Source organism: Mus musculus, chromosome X (assembly GCF_000001635.26).
Source record: "Mus musculus strain C57BL/6J chromosome X, GRCm38.p6 C57BL/6J".
NCBI lineage: Eukaryota > Metazoa > Chordata > Mammalia > Rodentia > Muridae > Mus > Mus musculus.
Genome location: NC_000086.7, coordinates 52,530,672 through 52,543,577, shown reverse-complemented (window position 1 = coordinate 52,543,577; position 12,906 = coordinate 52,530,672). Strand labels below are relative to the sequence as shown.

The window sequence follows — 12,906 nt, the reverse complement described above, 5'->3', positions numbered from 1 at the left end:
ATATGTAGGAAAAGTTCTGCAAATTCTTCTACCACAAAGTCACCAGTGGCTGCTTTTCAGTAGTGAGCTCATCAATTGTTTTGTATCTTCTAAAATTTCCCCCTGAAAATGACCAGTCTCCAAGTACGCGTCCTTGCATATGTAAGTAGAGTTGTTGAGGTTTGGATTTGTTTTCTTCTCTCCTATCCTTCCTTCTTTTTTTCTCCCTCCTTTCCTTCTCTTCCTTTTCACACACAGCACCATACCTCAGATTGATGTTGAACTTAACTCTGTAGCTTAGGCTGAGCTCTAATTTGAGGTCCTCCTGCCTCAGCCTCCTGAATACTGGGATTGCCACACCTCCTGTGGCATTAGCTTTGTAACTCAGGTTTTTTTTTTTTTTTAAACACAGCCTTGTGTATCTCCATTGAAGCTAATGCCATTATATAATGTGAAGGAGGACTACCCAAACACATTCAGAGAAAATTTGCTTTTAATTCAAAATCTAAATAAAATTAATTTTAATTTACTGTAACTCAAAGCCTTTGTAAATATATTTCATGAACAATTTTTGATCAAGGGTATGTTAAAAATCCTCACAAAGAAAATATGAAAAGAGCAGTAATGAACTTGTCAGGCAGCTTTGGAGGATGGAAATGTCCCCTGTAGTTAGTAGGCATTTAATGAAGTGTTCAGTGGCTAGCTACTGGAGGGAAGGAGGGAAGAACAAAAGATTGATTGTGATGAATTAACATCAAATTGCTTGATATGTAGTGGAAGGATCTGAAAATATGGTATCACCTTGTTAAATCAAGTCTGTTTGGCTATTTGTGTAGTGCCCAGATGCATCAAAGTTCTAGCTGTCAGACCCTGGATATTGTAAAATGCATCCATTACAAGTAATTTGCATGAACCCATCACTCTGGGCATTCATTGCAATCCAATTCTCAACTGCCATCAAAATTTCTAATAGTTTCCCCAGTATTCTTTTAGTTTCATTCATGTGCTATCTTTCCTAAAGGAAGACATTCCACAAGCATGTTTGATGCAAACTTCATCTGTGATGATTTTATGTCAATTTTTGAAATGCATGTTAGTGAAGCTTATCTCATCTTTATCTAATGCTGGTGGTTCTTAAGTGACTCAATTCTTTCACACCAAAAAACAACAAAAAAAAATCTCCCCAAAACAAAAATACCAAGAACACCACAGGTCTCTGAAATAGTTCTGTTTGCCAGTAACATCAGTGATTACCAGTATCCCAACAAAGAGAAAAAGCCAGAACAAATTTGGTTTTATTCTGATGGCATGAAGAAAGGCTGGATGTTCAATAACTGAAGTTTTTATGCTTATTCATATCTAGTGGCTCTGCTTTTAATTCCCCCCCCTAAGGTGCGACCATCTCCCATCTTGTTGTTGGAGTAAAGGCAGAGTATTTTTCTCTATTGTTGTTTTCTTATAGTTCCTGGCCCTGATGTTGCTGTTGGTTTGTTTTATTGCTGTTTCTGGAAATCTTTAGACTTTGATGTGTTTGAATGCCACCTCTACACTTCCCTTCCCTTTCAAGTGCACCACAGAGTATTGTGCACTTTTTTTTTTTAATCTTGTCATTGTTCTTTTAAGTACAGGATGATGAAATTTGCCTGTAGTGATAAATTAGATTTGATCAAGTCATCTAGCATAGCTTTCTCCTACTTCCTCATCAAATGCCTATGGATGGAGATGCATTTCTTCCACAACGATCTTATCCATGTTGATAATGCCTTTGCTCTCTCTTTTTGGGGTCACCAAAGACTTCACACCTTTCATCCTTGTCCCTGCTCCCTGTTTTCCACCCAGCACTGGCATCTTTCCCCACTCTGGTGCCTCGGCATACTATTTCCCCGAGAATAGTTTTAGTGCTCTGTTATCACTTCCCAGTCTTTGTGTTCTCCTTTTCCCTTAGCAGACAGTATACAGTGCTCTCAAGGAGGAGGGCACATTTCACAGAAGGATCCTTTCATGAAGACGATGTAAATGCTACAGTGACAACTTGGTTGTCATATAGTTTGTGGCCAGAGGAAGAAATGACAGAAGAAATACAAAACTCCAGCATCTCAACGAAGAAAAAGTAATGTGTGAGAGAAGGGGTTGATACTAAGTTCACATTACATACCAATTGAAATCCAGTCCGATGTATCTCAATCCACAAAGAGCATATTGAGAAGAATGTAAATGCCCATTGAGTTATTTGAAACAGTTCAGCTATACTTTTCTTCTGGCCTGTAGCTTGCACTGGGAGTCAGCAGTGCAGTGTTCATACAGTTGTCCAGGCCTTAGGAACTACCCAGCTAGAGAGCTTGTCCTCAAAGGCAGGATAGGATCAGGCAGTCTGGTGGCTCAGCTTGTTGGTCTTTCTTGCTCACATAGCCACAGTGCTTGTTATTAATTTTTCTGGTGCCAGAGATGGAATTCAGGGTCTTTTGTAAATTTAGCACCCATTCTACTATTGAAGTACATCACTAGCCTAAACAATTTCCATGTTCTTACCACAGTGTGTGCCACCCAACCATTACCCTATATTTTGACATTTGTATTCTAGTTGTTTGCTGCTATAAAGAATACCACCAATGAACCCCTCCTTATAAATGCAGGTCTTCTCTAGCTATCTAGTCTAGTTTTATTAGACAGAGACTTGGATCTCCTCTGTAGCAAGCAGGCCATTGGAATGGGAAGAAAGGGCAAGGTTCAGCAGTAGGGGTGGACAATGCTCTGTACTAGACAAGAATTTCTATATTTCTGGTAGTCAGAAAAGTTAGGTGCTTGACTTAAGTCCCATAGCTGCCCTTAGAAATCTGGAGGTATCCAGTTCTTTGCTCTGTAAATTCTACTTCTAATGAGGAAAGACATTTTTCTATTGGAGAATATTTTCAACATAAAGAATAAGTTTAATATGTTCAGTAAATTTTCATTTAAGTTAGTGCCTGTTAATCTTTTTAAATTTTTGTAGTGGCTGTTAATGTTTTTTAGTACATGTTTGGTAAAAAGTTATAATTATTTGACCTAAAGCAAATTTCTAAATCAAATGGTAGAATCTTATATCCCATTGTGTATATATCTATTACAGAAATCGTGCTTTAAGTGGTTTTTTGATAGTATGTTATTGAATTATTCAAAAACACAATCATTCTTTTTGTTTGATTTATTTCAGAAGCAGAAACAGGCTTGATTCAAATCAATTTCTGGATAACCCATGTCATTAGCTTTTAGAGCAATTCAAAGTCACATTTTTACCAGGAAAGACAGAGACCACCCAAGTCATAATTTATATTGCTCCTCCTCCTCTCCCTCCTCCCCCTTTTAGAAAGGGTCGCATTTTTCCCTTGCTGTCCTCAAATTCACTATGTAGTCACGGATGGTCTTGAACTCCTGATCCTCCTGTCTCTACCTCTAGGAGTAGGCATGTACCACTGTACCTGTTTTATGTAGTTTGGGGCTGGGACGCAAAGGTTTCTACATGTTAGACAATCACTCTAGTAACATCCTCAGCCCTTTCAAAAGTGAATACTTCTTTGGGTAGAAGTTCCCTCTGGGAGGCAATTGGTATGCCTTTTGGTATTAATTGCTTATTATTTGTCATCTCTCCTGAACCTAGAGTTTTTAGAAGCACGTTTTTCCTCCGTGTAGTAACTGTTACTTACAAGAAGCCACGGCTTGTTAATAAAGCGGAGGGATCACCCTGAGACCTTTGAGGCTTTGGCAGAGTAAGTAGGAGCCCTTGGAGAATGTTTGTTAGGGTCCTAAGCAAGAGTTCCTTTTCTGGGATTGCTTTCTCGCTTGTCATTGTGTTGGAAAAGCATCAGAAAAGGATATTGATTTCTAGTTGACAGGAGGATGTAAGCCAAAAAGGTGTTTAAAGAAGATGAAGCCTTGTACCTTTTGTTTCATCTTTTTTTGGGGAGGGGGGGTTCAAGACAGGGTTTCTCTGTATAGCCCTGGCTGTCCTGGAACTCACTCTAGACCAGGCTGGCCTCAAACTCAGAAATCCGCCTGCCTCTGCCTCCCAAATGCTGGGATTAAAGGTGTGTGCCACCACGCCCGGCTTGTTTCATCTTTATAATTTATTTATATAGCCCTTCTGGAGGCACCACAAATATTCTGTCTCTTAAGAAAAAAGTACCTACAGCTGACACTGTGTTCTTGGTATTACTAAGTGCTTCTTTATTGAACACACATTCAGTTTCTCACAGTTCTTGCAAAGGACTCTCTACGTGCCAGCTAATCAATAAATGCTTGATTAATGTCTTCTAAATGCAAATTTAACATTCAAATAAGGAAGTTTCCCAGTGCCCTCCTCGTCTAACACTAAATGTGTGTTAGGAGAATGTGTGCTTGAATAGTTGGTACCCATTCCCGTGAGAAAATTGGCATGTGTGTTTTCTGCTTCTGTGTTTAAGTTTATGTGAACCTTAATAACCTCTAGGCTATTAGTCAAATTACTCAGAAGTCACCTAGACTATCAGGATCTTCCGATAACAGGCAGACAACCCATACGTCTGGAAAGATGTTCAGCTAATCATTGATTATTCCTTGAAATAGATGTCAGAGAGGTACTGGTTGTGTTTACTTATACTAATAGCTCAGATTTGGTTGGCCTATTTTAATTGTCCTGCTGTCTGGGATTTCCTGAAGAATACTGTTAATGACGCTTTAGGGGGGCGGCTTTAATGGAAGAAATGAGTGCTGGAGTTGCTTGGGAGTGGCTGTTAATGCAAGGCTCCTGGGGTGCTTGAAGCTGGGCACAGAAAGGAGATGGGGACTACCTGGAGGAAGTAGCCATCAGTAACCATGTGTTTTTGTAGCATGGGTAGATGTGGTCACAGAGGACCAAGGCTCTGCTCAACCATTTGTGCCTAGATTGGTTAGGGATATCATGAGGCCAATACACAATCAGCTCTGTGCCCCATACCATGTGAGACTGGAGATGATTATAATGAACCAGACATATTAAACAGTTTATGTTTCATCTCTAGAGACTAACACATGGAAGAAATATCCCTACAGCAATGAGTAGGGATTTCAACAGTTACAATTATTTTATTTTATTTTATTTTATTTTTGGGTAAAAGACCTTAATCTGCAAACACTTAACAAGGTCAAACAATGAGATGGATACAAAATGTCATGCGTGTGTCTTTAGAAAGTTTATTATGCTGAGAAGAGTAGACATACAAACAATGTCAGGCAGTACCAGGCAGTACCAGCCAGTTGTTTATTGACTGGTATGGGCTTCAGAGGATGACGGGCTCCCCAGGGTCTTGAGTCAGTCAGAAAAGTTTCCAGATTCTTAAGTAGGCTCAGAGGGTTGAGGAGGATTCACATGGGCCCAGCATGTGGCCAGATCAGCAGAAATGTCCTTTGCCCTCTAAGAAGTGTCAGTGTCTGACCTCCCTCCAAAACTCCTCCACCAAACTTGCTTGTCCATTTAATATCCTTAAAGCACACCTGGTCAGTAATTAGCTCAATCACACCTTGTTTCAGTCATTACCCTTGGATTTCCCAACGATGAGCTTAATCCATCTCCCACATTAAAGTGAGTACCTACATGACCCAAACTCAGCTGAACAGAATATCCTTGTCTCTAGTATGTCAATTTAATGCTGCGGTAATTTTATTGCAAAGAAAGGGGTGTTGGGTTACAATTTGCCACCCAAGTATCTGTACAGAAATTGTTCGTGTATGTTGTTAAAAATCTCTGATGTCAAAGGGCTCTCATTTCTCCTGAACACTACTTTATCTGAGGGAAGAAAGAAAGGGAAATGAGCTGAAACTCGGACTCGTGGAATTTAAAACTGATAAGATCTAATTTTGCTCATTCATTCAGAGATTAGTTATTCAGAGTTTATAGCTTATAAACGTATTGATGAGAGATACAGCCCCTTGCTTCTATGGTTTTACAGGGCTTTAGTTTGCATTTTAACTACACTTCCCTCACCTCTGACCTGCTGCTGGATCTGATGGCACAAACTGCTGGTACATACGCTATGCTACCAAAGTGAGAAGGGAGAGGGGCACCTTTATTAGATCAGATTACTGCCAGATGCCTGGACCGCTCTCACTGGTTACTGTTTAAAGGGGAGGGGGGGGCACAGATCTGACCACGTCTAGGAATGGGGCCAGGTGTCTATACTAAGGCAACCCAACTCCAGAAGGCTATAAAAATAGCCCCCAAGTAGTAGGTTCTGATTTCCCACGGAGCTGACCAATATAAATCCACCCGCCAGTTAATTAAAAATGCTTGGAGAGAATGTGCATCCTCTGTGACCCACCTGTCCTTGTGAACACTCCGTGCTTACAAATGGGAGGCTACCACTGACTGTTTCAGTTTCTGGGTTAGGAAACACCCTTCTTCACTTTCACAGCACTCAGGAGGTTTAACAGGCATGTGTGGGTGCCTGATCCCAGTCCTCCGGTCTCAGGGTTTATTTGAGGGTAAAATGATCTGTGGCTTCCAAAGAAACGTGTACTTTCCCCACATGTGTTCGGGCTTCCTGGCACCACCAGAAAGCAGGTTTAGAGAAACCACCTCATCTTCCATGATAGGAGTTTCCTTCAGTCTGTCAAAATTTGATACAAAAAACATTCTTTCTCTAACTACTGGTACTAGGGTACTATGGGAGCCTGATATGCTGAATTTGGATCTTTTAGTATTTATTTATGTAAACTTAGGAATTCCAGGTTGATAGCCCTTTTCAGATTTATTTTCTTTAATGTTAACGACTGTTTTGTTTGCATGTGTGTATGCCTGCACCAGTTGCCCATGGAGCCCCAAAAAAGGGTATCAGATCTCCTGGAAGTGAAAGTATGGATGGTTGGGAACTACAAGCATTTTTATGGTGCCACTTGGCCTTTTTCACATCCCTTTGATTTGCCCCTGCCCCCCTTTTATGGTATGTGAGGCCAGGCTGTCTGGAATTCACTATCTAGCACAATCTTGCCTTAAATGTGTGCCAATCCTCCTACTTCAGCTTCCAAGTTGCTGAGGTTAGAGGTGTGAGCCCCACATAGTACCTGACCTGCCAAATTAACAAAAACTAAAACCGTACACAAAACGATCAAACAAAAAACCTTAGTGAGGAAAAACTAGGCAGTAGAGAACTTGCCTAACTTGCACAAGGCCCCAGGGTCCATATTTGGGGTGAGGGAAGAGAACAGAGAGAAGGGGAGAGAATGTGTGAGAGACGGCCACTTGTCTACTCAGATATCCTGTTTTCTTTTAGGGCCCTGAGTTCAATGTCCAGTACTATAGAAATAAAACAAACACATAAGAAACCCAACCAAACAAGTAAGGTTCAGTGTAACTGGTGTCTCTTGATTTCTTTGCAGCTTTGAATGCATTTTCCATCACAACAGCCTACCTATTAACAGTCTCTCGTTGTTAGAGCACTCAAAAGATTTGTGTCAGAAAAGACCTTCTTCACCAGTATAGAAGAGTGAGACAAACAATATGGTTTCAATATGGGGTTAGCATTCTAAGACTTACATGCACACAAGGTAGCATAAAATTGACTATCAAGTCTGGAAATAATTTTACATACAGTTTTAGAAAAAAAAAATAGGAGAAAGAACAATTTACAGCCTCTTCGGTGCTCCTAAGAGACAAGAAGAATTCCAGAGGTAAAAAGTATCTCTGGTTCCAAGGGTCAGAGGCCCAAGAGCTTGAATGGGAGGATCAAAAGGTCAAGGCATTTGATAGGGCTGTTACATTCTTATGACATCTAAAGGCAAAATCTAGCTGTAACACTTGTGGTGTATACCTGAAGGAAATTAGTCAGCACACACAGAGATATCTACAGACCCATGTTTATTGCTGCAGTATTCATGAGAGCCAAGCCAAAGAAGCAGCCTACATGCTCATCAGCAGATGAATGGATAAAGAAAATATGTTAAACTGCAACTTCATTCAGTCACAAAAAAAAGTTTGCAGGGAAACTAGTGGAGCTGGAGATCATTTTATTCATAATATAAATGAGATTAAACATGAAACACGTTCATTTTAAACATGAAACAAGTTTATGTTTTTTCTAATATGAGAAAACTTGTGTTTATCACTGTCTACATCTATCTATCTATCTATCTATCTATCTATCTATCTATCTATCTATCTATCTATCTATAGATTAATCAACCTGTTTATCCATCTGACATGAAATTATGAGATAAGAGGAAGCTGTCTAAAGGGAGGGAGAATTAGAGAGGATAATGGGGTAAGAAAATATAAAATACCATGCTACATTTATATGTAGAATCTAAGTTTAAATACATACACATATGTGACCTGACAGAAAAATGAGGGCTATGTCCAGGGTAAGATCAATGGGCTGAGATATAGGGGAAGTACGGGGGAAGGCAGTATATAAGCAAGGCACACTATATTTGTATGCAAAAGTTATTATGGACATTATTTTGTCTATTAACTAAACATTTAAATTAAAAAAGAAAAATATAAAGAACTTCAAGTTTTTTTTTTAAAATAGAAGGGGGAGGTGGCTGCTTACTTCCTGATATATGTGTACACACACACACACACACTGGCATGGCAGGATTGTGAGTATTGATTAGATTCTCAAACCTTGGGGATTAACTCATTTGTCCAGTGAAACTTCTTCCGTACAAGGATGCCACTATGTAGGAGTTGGAAACCTTCCTCTATATCACTATATTGGTTAATTTTAGAACAGTTTGTTTTTGATTTTTGTGATTTTATTTTTTAGAATGAGTCCTTTGACTGAGGTCTTCCTTATCAATTGAAGATACTGAGGACCTAAGTGGGGTAAATGTAGTGGGAAATTGCAATCTCTTGGAGATCTTTCCTTCCCAATTAGGTGCTACATTGGCCTTATACACCACTGAGAAAGGAGAGTTTAAAGATACTTAAGAAATACAAGTTTATTGTAAGTTTAAAAGCACGCACATGGCTCTTGGACAGACCTCAAACCTGAGACATGTGCTTGCTATTACTGAGGAAAGTAAATGAAGACGCATGGAAGTTGCTTATTTCTTCTGCCCAGTGTCATGCAAGCGTGCCTTTTACTTACTTTTAACTTGCACACTGTTAGCAAAGCTTTTCCTGATTAGCTGCCTCTTCACCCTTCTTAGTCCCCTCTGAGGTATGCATGCTTCCTCATAAGCACATCTGGAGCATCTGGCCCCAGGGATTTATACAGGTACCTCTTTAGCTTGCTCTTTTAGCCTAAGTATGTCTCCCTCCAGCCAGTGTAACCTTTTCTCTTTCTTCTTTTCTTTTCTTTTCTTTTCTTTTCTTTTCTTTTCTTTTCTTTTCTTTTCTTTTCTTTTCTTTTCTTTCTTTTCTTTTCTTTCTTTTCTTTTCTTTTCTTCTTCTCTTCTCTCCTTCCTTCCTTCCTTCCTTCCTTCCTTCCTTCCTTCCATCCTTCCTTCCTTCCTTTTGATTTTATTTATTTTTTGTTATGGAGTAGCTACAAGGTTGTCACCATAGAACTATCTTTGAGCCACCTTGATCACTAGAAAAAAAAAAGAAATCCAAGCATCCTGTTTGGACAGGTTGTAAGCTGTGACATTAGACCTTCCTGGTATGCAGAATGGCTTTCATCACTCTCCCAGCCCATTCAGCAAGGTTAAAGGTCTCAGGAAGGTATTTGACTTGTGGCTCTGATTTGCCCTGACTGCTGAGCAATGATGGGTCTTTTTCTTGAACCACTTAGGAGGTGCCCTTGGGAGCAGCATACCAGAGACAACTAGAAAAGGAGGGGGGGGGAAGAGTTACATATTTGAAATGAAGAGGTTACCCGCAGGAGAGTAGAATATACACCAAAGGCTTTGGCGGTAGTTTTGTAATTTGCAGGCTCTGCTCAGGAAGCAAAATGGTGCTGTACTCTTCTTTTGGAGTCAGGACGAGAAGTTGAAAAGTATTGTAATTTGCTTTTAATAAGGCCCTCTGCAGCTGGGACTCAGCCTCATGCAGCTCACAGAGAAGGGCTTTGTTCACAGAGACACTTCCAAATAATCTATGTGTATTTATTTATTCATCCAAGAATATCTGGTTTCTATATGTAAGGCACATCAGATCATATGATCTCATTCCCCCCTCCCATCTTCCTAAAGGGAAGACTTTGGGTTTGAATTAAGGTATTTTTTTTTATTGAGTCAGGGAATTGCTGTATAACCCAGGTAATCCAGGGGCCTTAGCTTAGCTTCCAGAGTGCTAGAATTATAGGCTCACGCCGTCACACTTGGCTTCTTGAACAAAGGTCTGTTGGCTTCAGGCCAAGTCGGCTTGCTGCTTTGCCACAATTGACTAATGTACTAAAGCTTTATGAGGAGACTGTGGGCAAGTGTCTGGAAGTCCCAGGGCTGTAGGGAGAGGATTGGGGTTTGCCATTTTCCCACAGGGAAGTAGCAGAGCGACATGACTCTGGACCCACTTCTAGTTCCTGAGGTGGTGCTAGCCCAGTGTCTGATACATATTTGGCACCTAAAAGTTCATGGGGGAATTGGATGTCACCCTCTCACTCCATCTGTCATTTCTGTCTCGCTTCAGAATCTGACCTTAGGTGTAATGACACCGTAGGTTCTTTCATGTTTAGAATATGTTTCTGTATAGACATATGTGCTGCATGATAGTGTTTTTGATCAACAGTAGACCACATATATATCTGCGGCTCCAGAAGATGTTATTGCTTAGTGAAGTTAGTTACCATATTTGATAGTACCACTATTTCATAGTTTATTACCGACAGAATGAAAATTTTAAACAATTATTATGTGTACAGATATTTTGCCTGCATGTGTGTTTGTGTACCACATTCATGTCTGGTAGTCTTAGAGGCTAGAAGAGGCCATCAGATCCTCTGAAACTGGAGTTACAGATAGTTACATCTCTCCAACACCTTCTCCTAATTCTTTGAGAGTTTCATGCAACATGTTTTGATCATACTCCTGCCCACTCATTCCTCCCTCCAACTCCTCACAGATCCACCCCATCCTCTACTTCATGTCTTTTTTAAAACTTTTGATAGGCTATCTCTGAGTAGATTTCCTTGTCTTCTGCCTCCCAAAATCTTTCCATGCCCTCTTCTGCAATGTTCTCTGAGCTCTAAGGTTATGGGATGCATTGGAGGTGTTTTATTTATTTATTTATTTCTGTACCTTCCCCTCATCTGGTCTCCATGGTGTGACCAGTTGTTGCTGTCTATAATGATCTCCATTTGCTGTAAAAGGAAGCTTCTGGCTTTCTACTGTAGGATTGATTACAGACTGTGTAGTCTTATGTAAACACACACACACACACATCTGGAGTTTTGACAGGATCTTATATACAGCAATAGCGTGTTATTTTTTAACCAGAGTCACATTAAGATCCATGGAGCCCATGTTTATCAGTAATTCTATGGCTAGATAGTGAAGTCTAGTTATTTCTTTTCTACTACAGGAAGTGACTGGAAGCGTAATGGAGAGTTGATTCCGGCTCACATGATCTGACATTTTAACATTTCCTGAGCTGCAGGATGCTTGAGAGCAAACAACTTGACTTTTACTGAAAAAAAAATTGATTATATTGTCACTTTCACCTAGTGATGGGCCTTTGTAAGAGGACAAAGGTATTCAAGCTGGGAAAAATGAGATGGTTAGCAGGATAACAGTAACATAAAGGTCTTCAGTCTGGAGGAAAGGATCTCATTAAGCATTGATTATCAGCATGGTGTTAAGCCTTTTAAAAAGGCTTACTACATTCTATGGCTTTTTTTTTCTCCTGTTTTTCGAGACAGGGTTTTTCTGTGTAGTCCTGGCTGTCCTGGAACTCACTTTGTAGACCAGGCTGGTCTCGAACTCACAAATCCGCCTGCCCCTGCCTCCCAAGTGCTGGGATTAAAGGCGTGCACCACCACTGCCCAGCTCTATGGCATTTTTGTACTAAGTAAATTTAAATGTGTAGTCTATTTACATCATAAATACGTTTTGTGTATATTATAACAGCCTAATATTGCCTTAGGCTACATCCAGTTCACTTGTTTAAACAGAGTTGATGGGACAAGCCCAACTGTCACCAGGAGTCAGTCACAAAGCTAAGCTGGCTTGTGTGTTGACATGCAAATCTGGAAATGAAGTCAGCTTGGTCCAACAAGAATATGGATAGTTCATTCAGGAACACTAGGAATTAGTTTTGTGGACAAGAGAAACTAAAAACAGGAGAAAATAATTGCAGTCAAACCCCATTTATACAGGATATAAATTCTAGGATCCTTCATGGGTGCCTGAAATCGCAGGTTTTGTACACACACACACACACACACACACACACAAATATATTTGTATGTATGTATGTATGAATGTATGTATGTATGTATGTATGTATGTATGTATATGAAAGCACTCTATGGCTCAGACACCCTTTTTCCCAATTTCCCTTTTCATGGTTTCAGTTACCAGAAGTCAACCACATCTCAACAATACTGATATTGTCTGGGCTGTGGGTCGATGCTAGGTAGCAATGTAAAAATTTTTGGCACAGCAAAGGAAACAGCGAAGTGAAGAACGCAGCACATACAAGCAGCATGGGAGAAAGTATTTACAAGTCACTTGTTTAATACTGGGTTAAATATTCAAAATATGCCAGGAACTTAGTTTGATAAGTGATAAAGTAAGTAAGCCATTCAGAAAATGCGCTTATGAAGCAAATAGCATTTCTCAAAAGAAGGCCTACAAATGGCCAACAGATGTATGAAAGATGCTGAACAGCACTAACTTTCACGAAGACAAAAAGTAAAACTGAAGTTATGTATCAGCTCAGCAATTAATATAATAGGGATACTATCAAAATAACAACAATTATTTGTGAAGATTTTAAGAAAAGGGACGTCACATTCCTTGTTAGTGGGAATGTAAATTAAACAGACATTATGGAGAAAA

The 12,906-nt window shown here is 39.8% G+C and overlaps 1 protein-coding gene across 1 annotated transcript in view; it reads left to right on the top strand.

Annotated features, from left to right (window-relative positions):
* Positions 1-12,906, top strand: part of Gpc3 (glypican 3) — a 341,549-nt gene that overhangs the window by 70,397 nt on the left and 258,246 nt on the right. The window lies entirely within an intron of this gene.